The sequence below is a fragment of the Oncorhynchus mykiss genome, chromosome 32, assembly GCF_013265735.2.
Source record: "Oncorhynchus mykiss isolate Arlee chromosome 32, USDA_OmykA_1.1, whole genome shotgun sequence".
In the NCBI taxonomy this organism is placed as follows: Eukaryota; Metazoa; Chordata; class Actinopteri; order Salmoniformes; family Salmonidae; genus Oncorhynchus; species Oncorhynchus mykiss.
In genome coordinates, this window is record NC_050572.1 from 32,204,938 (window position 1) to 32,219,238 (window position 14,301).

Genomic DNA, 14,301 nt, shown 5'->3' on the forward strand with positions numbered 1-14,301 from the left:
GACACCCCTCCAACAATGTGGCTCTGAGCACAGCTACAGAGACCAACAATTTGATGTGAAGAAAAGAGGAGGTTGGAAGGTCACGAACAAACTGCAGAGTGGAGCACAAAAAGCTGTTGTTTGAGAAAATGTCTAAATTAGGAGGAGAGAGAGATGAAACAGTATGTTGTTTCTGTGTGTGTGTGTGTGTGTGTTTGTGCGTGCGTGTCAGAAATCTCTGACAAATACAATTGTCTGGAAAGACACAATTGAAAACCACTGCCAGAGAGAGAGGCTTCAGAATGTAAAAGTGCAAACTCTGTGAATGAAAAAGATGCCTGAACAGTTTGAGAGGAGACATTTGCATATGGTTGAGAGGCCCTGAGACAAGTGACACATCTCAAGAGAGAGAAAAGGGAGATAGAAAAAAAACACATCTTATAATGTGTATAAACGAATGTCTCATGCCATTATTATTAGATGAATATGATGGTGTATTTCCCCTCAAGGGTATTGCTTGGGCACTGAACCCCTCCCCCACTCTTCGCTTGTCATTGTCAACTTCCCTAGTGACATGTTGTTCGGTTACTGAATATGGCTGATCACCAGCCTCTGTCCTTCTGCATTAATGCACATGTACTGTAACCCAATTGCGGATCCCACATTGCATACATAAAACATACTTTACATCAGCTCTCCATGTGTGAGGCGCATCATGCCAGTGTTTGTTGCGTATAAATGATCCACGCTATGTGAATTCAGTGGCCTGTTTGGTTAGCGTGGTCCCACAGCTTTTTATTTAATGAGACCCTGCCCCAAGGCAGTGGGAGGGAGGGAACCGCCAAAAACCATCCACCGTTTTATAGAGTATATGGTTAATAGCCCACCGCTAACCATCTGTGGAGTTATATTAGCGCACAGAGTGGTTTGTCATTGAGCGTTCCCGTAAACCAAAGAGGCCATTACCATAACTAAAAACAACCCTGAGTGCCTACTAATGAATAATGAAATGTCATTAAGAATTTCCAACCTAATTCAAAGACCAAAACATGCGGAAGTAGAACAGAGGTTCTGATGAGCGTTGTGTATGTTAACACTAATTGCTAACGCTAATCCAATGAATAATAGCGTGTTTGTGAGCAGTAAGTATGTTCCGTAATATTGACGTTCATTGAGAAATCCAGTTTGGTTAAGAACTTTTAACCATTTGAGCTACTATAGGCTACAAGAACAATTTGTGTATTTCCTCTAAACCCCTATAGTCTGTGATTAGTGGTCGTGAGAAGAACAGCACACACAGCTATACTGAATTATAGACTGAATTCCACGAGAATTGTAAACTCCTACCCCTGAAGCGTTGCTGAGATGATGACGAATGTTAAGCCAGGTTGTTAACCCTTAGTGCCTCCCGTTCTGTGCACCACTGAGTGCCCTGCATGGTGGCTGTGTCAAGTTGAATGGGCTTGTGCGAAGATGCAGTAATGGTGGGGTAATCAATGGTTACAAAAGGAGTCGGTTGCCCCCTGCTTTCTCTCACCCTGAGACCTTACTAAATGTACCTACATTAACGTAATGGTCAGTGGTAGAGCTACTCACTTATCTCATCATGGGTTAGTTATATGTTTAAGGCTTAAAATGAGCCGTTAGTCTGCTAGCCGGTATGCTACTGCCCCATGTAAGACTGAAAATAAATCATTTGGTAACTCTTCGCTTAGAGGCCTCAAACATAAAGACTATCTAACACGGGTGTCACCACAATCACTTTGTGCTTTAGTACTGGGGGGTGTTTGATGTCGTAAAATGACAAGATGGCTGCCATGACTCATTATGGCACTTTTTGTGTCATTTTCATGATATATTCACATTAGAAAGGCTTCACGCAGAGTATAATCAATCACCCGTAGGCTTTTTGGACATTTGCAGCGACGCTATGAATTGTTGTTGGAGTCATTCAATGTCAGAAGATGCACAGTAGTAGATTATATAGGCAGCATTTTGTTTACCAATCCCTAAAGTGATGCTATCAATTTGTTTAACAAACTGAGCATTTTTACTAGCCTACCGCTTGAGCAAGATGGCGGTTGACTCAAGACATAGGCTGAGTTCCAATTTCCATAATAGCACACCAGTTATAAAGCATGCCCAATACATTGCATCAAGTGGCATGTGTGGATACTGTAACGTAGCCCTGGTTCAGCTATTTTCTACAGTGACCCGTGCAACTTACCCAAATGTGGGAAGAATCTTGAAGGGGTTTGAATTTGCAATATCCCCTGTACAAAAGAAAGAAAAGAAAGTAAAAAATGGAGGAGGAAATGAAAGGAAGAAAGCCAGATTCCCTTCAGTGATCCCCCCTCCACCCAACTGTTCCTGCCCCCGCATCACACCTTATGGATAACTGTTGGGAGAGGGCCTGTGCCTTCCATTCTGCCTCACCTTGAAAAGTTTATCTGTTTTGAAGTTCACCCGCCCTCTGTCTGGTTACCATAGAAGCTAGCCATGTGGGTCCTCATTACTCTGAGACCAGAAATGCAAAATAGGACTAATTATCATTCTTCTTACTGCTGAAAGAACGATTCTCCTTATTACGTCGTCCTTAATTAGGATAGAGTGAGTTCACTGGCCTCTCAGTCTTGGGTTATGGTATTGTTATGGCAGCATCACAGTGTTTCGAAATGATTTTCCACTAGTGATATTCCCCGAACTGTCCTCTTGAGAGAGAGAGAGAGAGAGAGAGTGTGTGTGTGTGTGTGTGTGTGTGTGTGTGTGTGCTCATGCGACTGTAGCTGACATGGCAACACACCGGGAAGTCCTTATAATTAGGGTTATACCTCATGTGAAGTTTGTAATCTCATGTAAGCCTGAATGGATCATTTATGCTGATGTTACCACACCTAATTTCTCCCTTTGTGTTCTGTGCCCAACCGCCTCCCCCAAACACTTTCTATCTGATATCTGCTATATGCTTCTCTCATCACCTTCCCACTTCCCCTCTGTTCAGTCATCATTAACTCCAATTCCATTTCTGTTACCTTGTTTTCCTTAATAACCAATTCTTCCAATCTCTCTGTCCCTGTCTGTCTCTGTCTCTGTCTCTCCCTCTCTCTCTCTCACTCGCTCTCTCTCTCTCTCTTCTCCCTACAGTGGCTCCCGTAAATTACGCATGTCCTTCTGTGTCATTGTGGAGTAGTCACATCCACTTTCAGCCACTGGACTTTAGGTAAGGTTAACCTATAAATCCCACTAAATTGCTACTCTCCCCCTCTTTAAAAAAAACAAAAAGGAATGAGTGATGAAAATGAAATGAAAATTGGACGAGGAGGATGATGGACAGGCAGCCCATGAGAGGAGGTGAATGGTATACCCTGTTGAAGGGTTCAGTGTTTCTTTTGTTTTTTATACCCTCTGGTTGAATCTACCGTTCAGCTATCACTCTAATCCTAACCGCTGTGCTCATTTTGGAGTTGGACACATTAGCAAAGTCCAGCTAAGCCGTTAAAAACTGGGCACTTCAGAGATGTGCAGGGTGTTTAGCTCAAATGATCAGGTCCCTTATCAATACTCCAATCCTCCCAGCTTTAGGGTAATTAGAGAGAGAATAGTGGTTTTGTTAGTTGAAAAGTTTGTAAATGTTTTGAAATGATTACTTCCTAATACTGGAGACTTGTCAGTTTAAGGTGTTATTTTAACCTTCGATCATTAGTCCCCCGACCCATTTGTAACCTCTGACCCTTTAGCATAAACTTCGCCAAGCCCATATACTTTAACCAGGGTCTGGTCTGCACAACTCTGCCAGGACCTAGGATCAAGAGAGACACTCAAGTGTTTTAGTACTATATCTCTTGACACAATGATAAAAATAAATAAACCTTCAAGCTGCATACTGGACCCTATTCCAACTAAACTACTGAAAGAGCTGCTTCCTGTGCTTGGCCCTCCTATGTTGAACATAATAAACCGCTCTCTATCCACCGGATGTGTACCAAACTCACTAAAAGTGGCAGTAATAAAGCCTCTCTTGAAAAAGCCAAACCTTGACCCAGAAAATACAAAAAACTATCTGCCTATATTGAATCTTCCAGTCCTCTCAACGTTTTTAGAAAAGGCTGTTCCGCAGCAACTCACTGCCTTCCTGAAGACAAACAATGTATACGAAATGCTTCAGTCTGGTTTTAGACCCCATCATAGCACTGAGACTGCACTAGTGAAGGTGGTAAATGACCTTTTAATGGCATCAGACCGAGGCTCTGCATCTGTCCTCGTGCTCCTAGACCTTAGTGCTACTTTTGATACCATTGATCACCACATTCTTTTGGAAAGATTGGAAACCCAAATAGGTCTACACGGACAAGTTCTGGCCTGGTTTAGATCTTATCTGTCGGAAAGATATCAGTTTGTCTCTGTGAATGGTTTGTCCTCTGACAAATCAACTGTAAATTTCGGTGTTCCTCAAGGTTCCATTTTAGGACCACTATTGATTTCACTATATATTTTACCTCTTGGGGATGTCATTCGAAAACATAATGTTAACTTTCACTGCTATGCGGATGACACACAGCTGTACATTTCAATGAAACATGGTGAAGCCCCAACATTGCCCTCGCTAGAAGTCTGTGTTTCAGACATAAGGAAGTGGATGGCTGCAAACTTTCTACTTTTAAACTCGGAGAAAACAGAGATGCTTGTTCTAGGTCCCAAGAAACAAAGAGATCTTCTGTTGAATCTGACAATTACTCTTAATGGTTGTACAGTCGTCTCAAATAAAACTGTGAAGCACCTCTGCGTTACTCTGGACCCTGATCTCTCTTTTGACGAACATATCAAGACTGTTTCAAGGACCGCTTTTTTCCATCTACGTAACATTGCAAAAATCAGAAACTTTCTATCCAAAAATGATGCAGAAAAATTAATCCATGCTTTTGTTACTTCTAGGTTAGACTACTGCAATGCTCTACTTTCCGGCTACCCGGATAAAGCACTAAATAAACTTCAGTTAGTGCTAAATACGGCTGCTAGAATCCGGACTAGAACCAAAAAATGTGATCATATTACTCCAGTGCTAGCCTCCCTACACTGGCTTCCTGTCAAGGCAAGGGCTGATTTCAAGGTTTTACTGCTAACCTACAAAGCATTACATGGGATTGCTCCTACCTATCTCTCTGATTTGGTCCTGCCATACATACCTACACGTACGCTATGGTCACAAGACGCAGGCCTCCTAATTGTCCCTATAATTTCTAAGCAAACAGCTGGAGGCAGGGCTTTCTCCTATGGAGCTCCATTTTTATGGAATGGTCTACCTACCCATGTGAGAGACGCAAACTCGGTCTCAACCTTTAAGTCTTTACTGAAGACTCATCTCTTCAGTGGGTCATATGATTGAGTGTAGTCTGGCCCAGGAGTGTGAAGGTGAAGGGAAAGGCTCTGGAGCAACGAACCGCCCTTGCTGTCTCTGCCTGGCCGGTTCCCCTCTTTCCACTGGGATTCTCTGCCTCTAACCCTATTACAAGGGCTGAGTCACTGGCTTACTGGTGCTCTTTTATGCCGTCCCTAGGAGGGGTGCGTCACTTGAGTGGGTTGAGTCACTGATGTGATCTTCCTGTCTGGGTTGGCGCCCCCCTTTGGGTTGTGCCGTGGCGGAGATCTTTGTGGGCTATACTCGGCCTTGTCTCAGGATGGTAAGTTGGTGGTTGAAGATATCCCTCTAGTAGTGTGGGGGCTGAGCTTTGGCAAAGTGGGTGGGGTTATATCCTTCCTGCTTGGCCTTGTCCGGGGGTATCATCGGATGGACTTCTCCTGTCTTATCCGGTGTCCTGTGTGAATTTAAGTATGCTCTCTCTAATTCTCTCTTTCTCTCTCTCGGAGGACCTGAGCTGTAGGACCATGCTTCAGGACTACCTGGCATGATGACTCCTTGCTGTCCCCAGTCCACCTGGCCGTGCTGCTGCTCCAGTTTCAACTGTTCTGCCTGTGGCTATGGAATCCTGACCTGTTCACCGGACGTGCTACCTGTCCCAGACCTATTATTTGACCATGCTGGTCATTTATGAACATTTGAACATCTTGGCCATGTTCTGTTACAATCTCCACCCGGCACAGCCAGAAGAGGACTGGCCACCCCTCATAGCCTGGTTCCTCTCTAGGTTTCTTCCTAGGTTTTGGCCTTTCTAGGGAGTTTTTCCTAGCCAACGTGCTTCAACACCTGCATTGCTTGCTGTTTGGGGTTTTAGGCTGGGTTTCTGTACAGCACTTTGAGATATCAGCTGATGTACAAAGGGCTATATAAATACATTTGATTTTGATTTGATTTGATTTGGTTCTGTGTAAGATGTTGGAGATATTTGTAATGTTCTGGAAAAGTCTAATAAGATTTGGCCAGTTAAGCCTCAAAAGGTATTGGGTGGTCACTGGTCAAGCGGTTGGCTGTGGTCTGGTCAGATGTGGTAGATTACTGTGACATAATTATTTTGCCTGGTGTGCTGGCAAGAATCCCTAGCCTTCAGGGAAGGGTGGTGGAGTGTCATCCCACCTATCACAATCTGACAATAATGTTGTCAAGGTCATCTTTGATGAACACGTATTTTTTGTTGCTGTTTTCTGATATTTTCCATATCATACATAATGTTGAAAGTGTGACCAAAAGGAAGACAGTTGAATAGTGGGAGATAACAAGTACTACTGCACAATATGCTGCTGATTCAGGTAAAAATGGCTCTGACTTTTGACCCTTGAGATGGAAATATGCTAAGGCAGCTCCATCGCATGTCTTCTTGAAGTTAAATAAGGTGCACTGAAATAGTGAATCCCTTGAGCGATGCATCTCTGTGTGAATACCAAGGGGACTACTTTGGTTAGAGGAGTCCACTTCTCTCCCTCCCTCTCTCACATATACACACATGTCACACATGAGTGTGTTTGCGTTCATTGGGGTACCGCATGTCTCTCCATTCTTAACAGTCATAGATCTTGCATGCCTTCAAATCCCCTCCTTCACGCTCGGTCGAGGTTTGTAGGGCGGAAAAACAGACCATTTCACATAGCCATACAAACACACGCACACACAGATTCAGCGTACAAATCTCCCCTAATTATTTTAGACATGTCCAGGAGTTGGTTATGTTTTGCTTCCCCTCCTGTCCTGTCAGGGGCAGCAGTGGATCAAAGGGTTAGGTCAACACTGAGGGTCGTAACAACAACCCTAACCCCATTCCTGACAACCCTCCATTCTGTTGCCACCCCTCCCTTAGCTAATCACATAGGCCCCAATCCTAACTGGAGATCTGTTTGCGTAACTTGAGTTTTCGCACAGGTCTTCCATTGAAAGTCAATGCATGATTTATGCTCAAATCTGAGTTAAGCGCATGCATCTCAAGTTGGGATTCAGCCTTTAGCCCATATCATGTTGGCAGAGGGAGCGACATTCTCTCTTAGGAGAACTACTGAGAGCCAGCTAGGGATCGTACGAAATCGTATTACTGCAAGTCATTCTAACCTATTTCAGAATGCTTTGAGCTGTGCTGTATTTCATAATATTGGGTCTGACACAACCCCCATGCAGCCACCCACCTCCACCCCCATACCAAATACAAACCCCAATCATCGTCACCTTAAATGCCATCTGAAAACCTTTCCTTTTTGTCAAGTTTGTTCCATTTGAGGCCCGCTTTCGGTTCATGGTGCAGTGATTATGAGAACGTCAGCAAGACCAACTGATCTGGAATCTGATTAGAATTACAATAAAGAACCAATAAATGGCCTTATTCGCAAATGAACAGGGAGATCCCGAGGGAAACTAAGGGGGGGTGTTGGTTATTGCATATGAGCATCTGTGAGATATTAAAACAAAATTGGATTTGGCGTGTGTGTGAGAGAGAGGGAGAGGTAGAGAGGTAGAGAGAGAGAGAGAGAGAGAGAGAGGTAGAGGTAGTGGTAGAGAGAGAGTTTGTGTCTTTCCTAAGACAGTGCATCCAGAACAAGCTCTCACCTTTTACTAAACCAGGAAGTTGGTTCACATTCAGTCTACCTAGCTTCAGCAAACAATAGCATCACCAGTAGGAGAATGAACGGCAGTTGACAGCGTGGCGACTGGAAGGAGGACAGGAAGCAGGTGACAAAGATGGAGTGTTCCATGTCCTCTTCTCTCTCTCTCCTCTCTCTCCCCCACCCCCTGTTCCCTTTCTCTGTCTAACTCATGCTGGACCAGAACCAAACATCTGGTTTGTGTCTTAGGACTTGGTGGCGGGGACTTAGAGAGGGGTTTGACTGGTGTTCGGGCTTCGGTTTGGAAAAGGGGTTATGTTTAAACCTGGAAGTGTGTGAAAGGGACAGAGGGTCAAGGGGTGCAGAGGTTGCAATGAGGTTGAAGCACTGCATGTACCCAAACCTCGCCTCCTAATGAGGAGAGCGCTGATGGAGGAAGATAACTGGCGGTGTTGCTAATGCTGAATTTCAAGGATTGTAAACATCATTGCCACTCTTTCACCTGAAGCAGCTTGTAGGTCTCAAAGACCAATAGTGCATTTTATCTGGCTGGAGCCCCAATGAGCAGTTTTAAGTCATAAGTGTTAATGAGTGTACTAACAGCATGCATTGTATTTCTATGCTGCAGACAGACAACATGTTTGTTCATGGTTTTTGTCTGCATGCTCAAATTGACGGTAATATGGTGATTGACCTAATGTTTTTAACTTCACAGTATTCCCTAAATATCTATCTTTGTGATGTCACCACTCTGGGCCTGACTGGAGAGAGAGAGAGAGAGAGAGAGAGAGAGAGAGAAAATTAATTCACTTTGTTTTTGTCCTACCTAGGACAGTGCATCCAGAATAAGCTCTCACCTTTTACTAAACCAGGAAGTTGGCAGATTAATAAGAGGTGTCTCATTTTTAAAATTGTACTTAGGGTGCATCCAGGAAATCATTTGAGCAAGGAGATATACCTCACACCCACATCACAAGGGGCAGTAAAAGGCCATAAAAACAAACTACACTTGGGAATAGGGAAATGCAACAGGCAATCAAACATTACGACTTTACTCGTTAGGTGACTGCCCTTTGAAGTGTCAAGGTAGGTATGGGAGTTACAGCGTGGGGTTTAGCCCCATCGACCATTGTCACGTTTCATTTGTTTACGTCAAAATGTAAAACTTGACAAGTCAAAAAGTCTTGTTGGAAAATAATTAGCCTATTGAACTGCAACAGAATCCACTTAGAAAAATAATTTGTGGTAGAAGTAGGCCTAAGTTCACTTCAGTCAGAAAGTGGTTCCAGACACGCAACCTATAATTCTGTAATGAAAACGGTGGTCCAAATCATGGCTGGACATGTCTAAGAGAGAATGAGAGTGCAGGTGCGCATGCGCGAGAAGCTCGGCACATGAAAGCAGGAGAGTATATCGCTGTGCATATGCAAGAAGATGGACAGTTTGTGTCATTGTAGGTGTGAGCGATGGCATTCTATTTCTGTGAGGAAGTAGTGGTGTGCATGTGAGCCAGTGAGTTCTTAAGTATCTTTTTGGTCAGATACAGGGACCCATGAATGATGCTTGTAATTGCGTAGAGCTCTCAAAGGATTCTATGGACAGTGATCCACATACAAGGGTACTCACGCACTGTGAATGTTGAAAAGGGAATCTGGATCAAGGGAGCAACTATACCATAGAGATCCACCAACCTACTTTTGGTGTAACAGTACATTTTGAAATTATACTCATGTTTTTCACAGTATAATTTCACTATCAATGGATGTCGAACAACACATGGGGAATATAATGACATTGCGAGAAAGACCAATGGAGTCAAATGTGAGTGTTTGCACTTCTCCAATGTACACTTTATCAATCCAATATATTTGTTTTGAAGAACTGTAAAACATAAAGGAATGCAGACACCATGCCAAATGTAACATATACAGTGCCTGCAGAAAGTATTGACTTATTCCACATTTTGTTGTGTTATAGTCTGAATTCAAAATGGATTTAAGATGCACTATGCAGAAATCGCTCTGCCATTTCCTGGTTGCTAAATTTCTAATAGTTTGCCTAATGACAAGACAAATAAGTATAGTCTAGAGAATCATTGTACCATCTAAACCGCTGTGAAATATATTGTCCATAACCAAAAATATTGTATTTTCAGCGGTTTGAAACTGGTTTGCAAAACTGGAAGTCAAAGAAGAAAGGACTTTGTTTCTGGCCATTTTGAGCCTGTAATCAAACCCACAAATGCTGATGCTCCAGATACTCAATTAGTCTAAAGAAGGCCAGTTTTATTACTTCTTTAATCAGTACAACTGATGAGCTAACACAACGTGCCATTGAAACACAGGAGTGATCGTTTCTGATAATGGGCCTCTGTACGCCTATGTAGATATTCCATTAAAAATCAGCTGTTTCCAGCTACAATAGTCAATTACAACATTACCAATGTCTACACTGTATTTCTGATCAATTTGATGTTATTTTAATGGACAATTTTTTTTATTTTCTTTCAAAAACAAGGACATTTCTAAGTGACCCCAAACTTTTGAACAGTAGTGTAAGTATTCACCCCACCCCATCCCATAATGACAAAGTAAAAAGAAGTCGGACATTTTTGCAAATGTATTGAATATTAAATAATTAAATATGTACTTTACATAAGTATTCACAATCTTGAGTGAATACTTTATAGAAGCATCTTTGGCAATGATGATACAGCTGTGAGTCTTTCTGGGTAAGTCTCTAAGAGCTTCCCACCCCTGGATTGTGCAACATATGCCCATTATTCTTTTCAAAATTCTTCAAGCTCTGTCAAATTTGTTCTTGATCATTGCTAGACAACCATTTTACAATCTTGCCATTGATTTTCAAGTAGATTTAAGTCCAAACTAACTCAGCCACACAGAAACATTCACTCTCTTCTTGGTAAGCAACTCTACTGTATATTTAGCCTTGTGTTTTAGGTTATTGTTCTGCTGAAAGGTGAATTAATTTCCCTGTGTCTGGTGATAAGCATACTGAACAAGGTTTTTGCCTGTGCTTAGCTCCATTCCATTTATATTTATCCTGAAAAATGTCCATGTCCTTAATGATTACAAGCATGCCCATAAAATGATGCAGCCACCACTATGCTTGAAAATATGGAGAGTGGTACTCAGTAATGTATTGTATTGGATTCCCCCCAAATATAACATTTTGTATTCAGGGCAAAAAGTTAATTGCTTTGCCACATTTTTTTGCAGTATTACTTTAGCGCCTTGTACCAATGAGGATGCATTAAAAAAAATGTTTTATTATGTACAGGCATCCTTCTTCTCACTCTGTCCATTAGATTAGTATTGTCGAGTAACTACAATGTTGTTGATCCATCCTCAGTTTTCTCCTATCACAGCCATTATACCCTGTCATGGTGAAATCCCTGAGCGGTTTCCTTCCGCTCTGGACGCCTGTGCCTTTGTAGTGACTGGGTGTATTGATACACCATCCAAAGTGAAATGAGTAACTTCACCATGCTCAAAGGGATATATTCAATGTCTGCTTTTGTATTTTTTTTTTACCCATCTACCAGTAGGTGCACTTCTTTATGAGGCATCGGAAAACCTCCCTGGTATTTGTGGTTGAATATGTGTTTGAAATTCACTGCTCGACTGAGGGACCTTACAGATTATTGTATGTGTGGGGTGCAGAGATGAGGAAGTCATTATAAAATCATTTTAAACACTATCATTGCACACAGAGTAAGTCCATGCAACTTACTATGTGACATGCCAAGCAAATTATTACTCCTGAACATATTTAGGTTTGCCATAACAAAGGGGTTGAAGACGTATTGACTCGAGATATTTTAACTTTTCATTTTTTAAATGAATTTGTAAACATAATTCCACTTGTACATTATGGGTTATTGTGTGTAGGCCAGTGACTAAAAAAAATCTAAATTTCATCAATTTTAAATTCAGGCTGTAACACAGCATGTGGAAATAGTTAAGGGGTGCGAAAACTTTCTGAAGGCCCTGTAAGAGTGAAGCTAAAATACAGTACATAGGAAAAAGCAGTGACAGCTTCTTTAGCCTTATTTAGCTCAGAACGGCTAACAACACCCAAGCACACTGTGACATCTCTGCTAGGGTGAAGGGGTGGGACCCCGGGGGTGGGGGGCGAGACAGCGGTCCTGCCCCTCTGATTTGTGGATTAGGGACACGGGGGGGGGGGTCATTGGCCGGCGTGTTTTAATTAACACGGTGTCACCCTCTGTCTGCAGCCTGTCTGATGATGTTATTCTGGGGGCGCCCAGTTCCCTTCCTCGCTCTAGTGTCTGACTGTGTGTCTTATTTATCTATAAGCCTACGCGTGAGAAAACATACAGACTTCATTGGGTTAAAGTGGTTCTAAAAAGATTTGAGGTTGGTTATTGAACAAAGTGATGTCCAGAGTCAGTCATGCACGGAAGTCTAAAGGCTACAGGTAACATGTGTGTGTTTCTGTCTGTCTACTCTGCACGTAGAAATGTTGTTGTGTCTTCTCTAAAACAGTTATGTTTATGCCCTTGACTCCTCTCCACTACCTTTTTGGTTGGGACATGAGGCCAATCAATTTGGATTTCATTGTAATCCATCTGGGAGTTGGGTGTCAACTTGTCTTATTTGGATTGGGTGACCTTCGCGAAAATGAATTTGTAACTGGCCTCCTCCCGCCTCCCACAGAACAAACGAAGGCACCCATTAAATATTTAGTGATTGCTTTCTTAAAAACATAGGGAGTAATTTGCAGCCCATCTAGGGTCTCGTACGGGGGGGGGGGCTGATATTGGGCACCCGAGTGGCACAGCGGTCTAAGGCACTGCATCTCAGTGCTAGAGGCATCACTACAGACCCTGGTTCAATTCCAGGCTGTATCACAACCGGCCGTGATTGGGAGTCCCATAGGGCGGCGCACAATTGGCCCCACGTTGTCCAGGTTAGGGTTTGGCCGGGGTAGGCCGTCATTGTAAATAATAATTTGTTCTTAACCGACATGACTAGTTAAATAAAGGTTAAATTAAAATAAAAAATATAACTGAGAACATTCATCTCCATGTAGCAGGACCTTGGAGAAAAGTTGATGGAAATTCAAGTTCATGTAGGGTCATAGAGTTTGCTGACTTGTGTTGGTCAACACTTGCTAAAGTGTAAACCATTGATTTGTTCCAAATCATGTTGATCACATAGTCTATTAATGTTTCACTGCACTTATGTGGTGTTTGTGATGAAACATCTTATTTTATTTGATCAATAAACGAGTGACCCACTGGTCAGGGAGAGATATAATGATCACCATCAAATAATCACCATCTCTATCGCTTTAGCAATCCCAGAAACTAGAGACAGTGAAGTTAGCAAGTTTTTTGGCTCATAATGATCAAGTCCCTCTACCTGTTTGCCTTGGCAAAATGCAATGGGATGTTATTTGTGCTGCCAGATTTTGGTGCCCAGTGAGCATGTGTGATGGATATGAAACTTGTCTGTAGCATGTTGGCTGATGTCACCTTCCCTGAGACCTAAAGCCAACTGTCATTCATGGAGTGACAGAATAGTCTCTTACACTGTTGACTCAGACAGTTGGCTTTGAGTAGTGTGAATTGTTGTGCAGCTGGTTGAGCCCCACTTGGAGCAGAACAGAATGCACTCAATGAATGTTGAGCATTTAATTTACTTACTGAATCAACATTCATGATATAATGTGGGCTAATGTGGCCAATGCACCACAAGACTGTGTTAGCATGCTGAACTTAAGCAAAGGCATTAGCTCATGGAGCTAACACACGTCTTCTCATCAAGCAAGGTTACTCATCATCACATGAGCATAGTTCACCGAACCACCTCTGTGACACTAACCAGTAACCAATGTGTTGATGTATCATTGACTCTTGGGGTGCTCTAATTAAGCAATACGGCACGAGGGGGTGTGGTATATGGCCAATGTACCACGGCTGCGGGATGTTCTTATGCACAACGCAATGCAGTGTGCTTCGATACAGCCCTTAGCCGTGGTATATTGGCCATATACCACAAACCCCCGAGGTGCCTTATTGCTATTATAAACTGGTTAGCAACGTAATTAGAACAGTAAAAATAAATGTTTTGTCATACCCATGGTATACGGTCTGATATACCACGGCTGTCATTCAATCAGCATTCAGGGCCCGAACCACCCAGTTTATAATGCTTATTAGAATATGAGGATGTATTTAATATTCTTTTGCTTATTAGAATGTCCTGATTTGTTGTAGGAGTGTCCATCGGCTCCCCCAGGCAAGTCTGCAATTCTAACTCTGGTAATAGCTTCACTCATATGACAAAGTTTTTG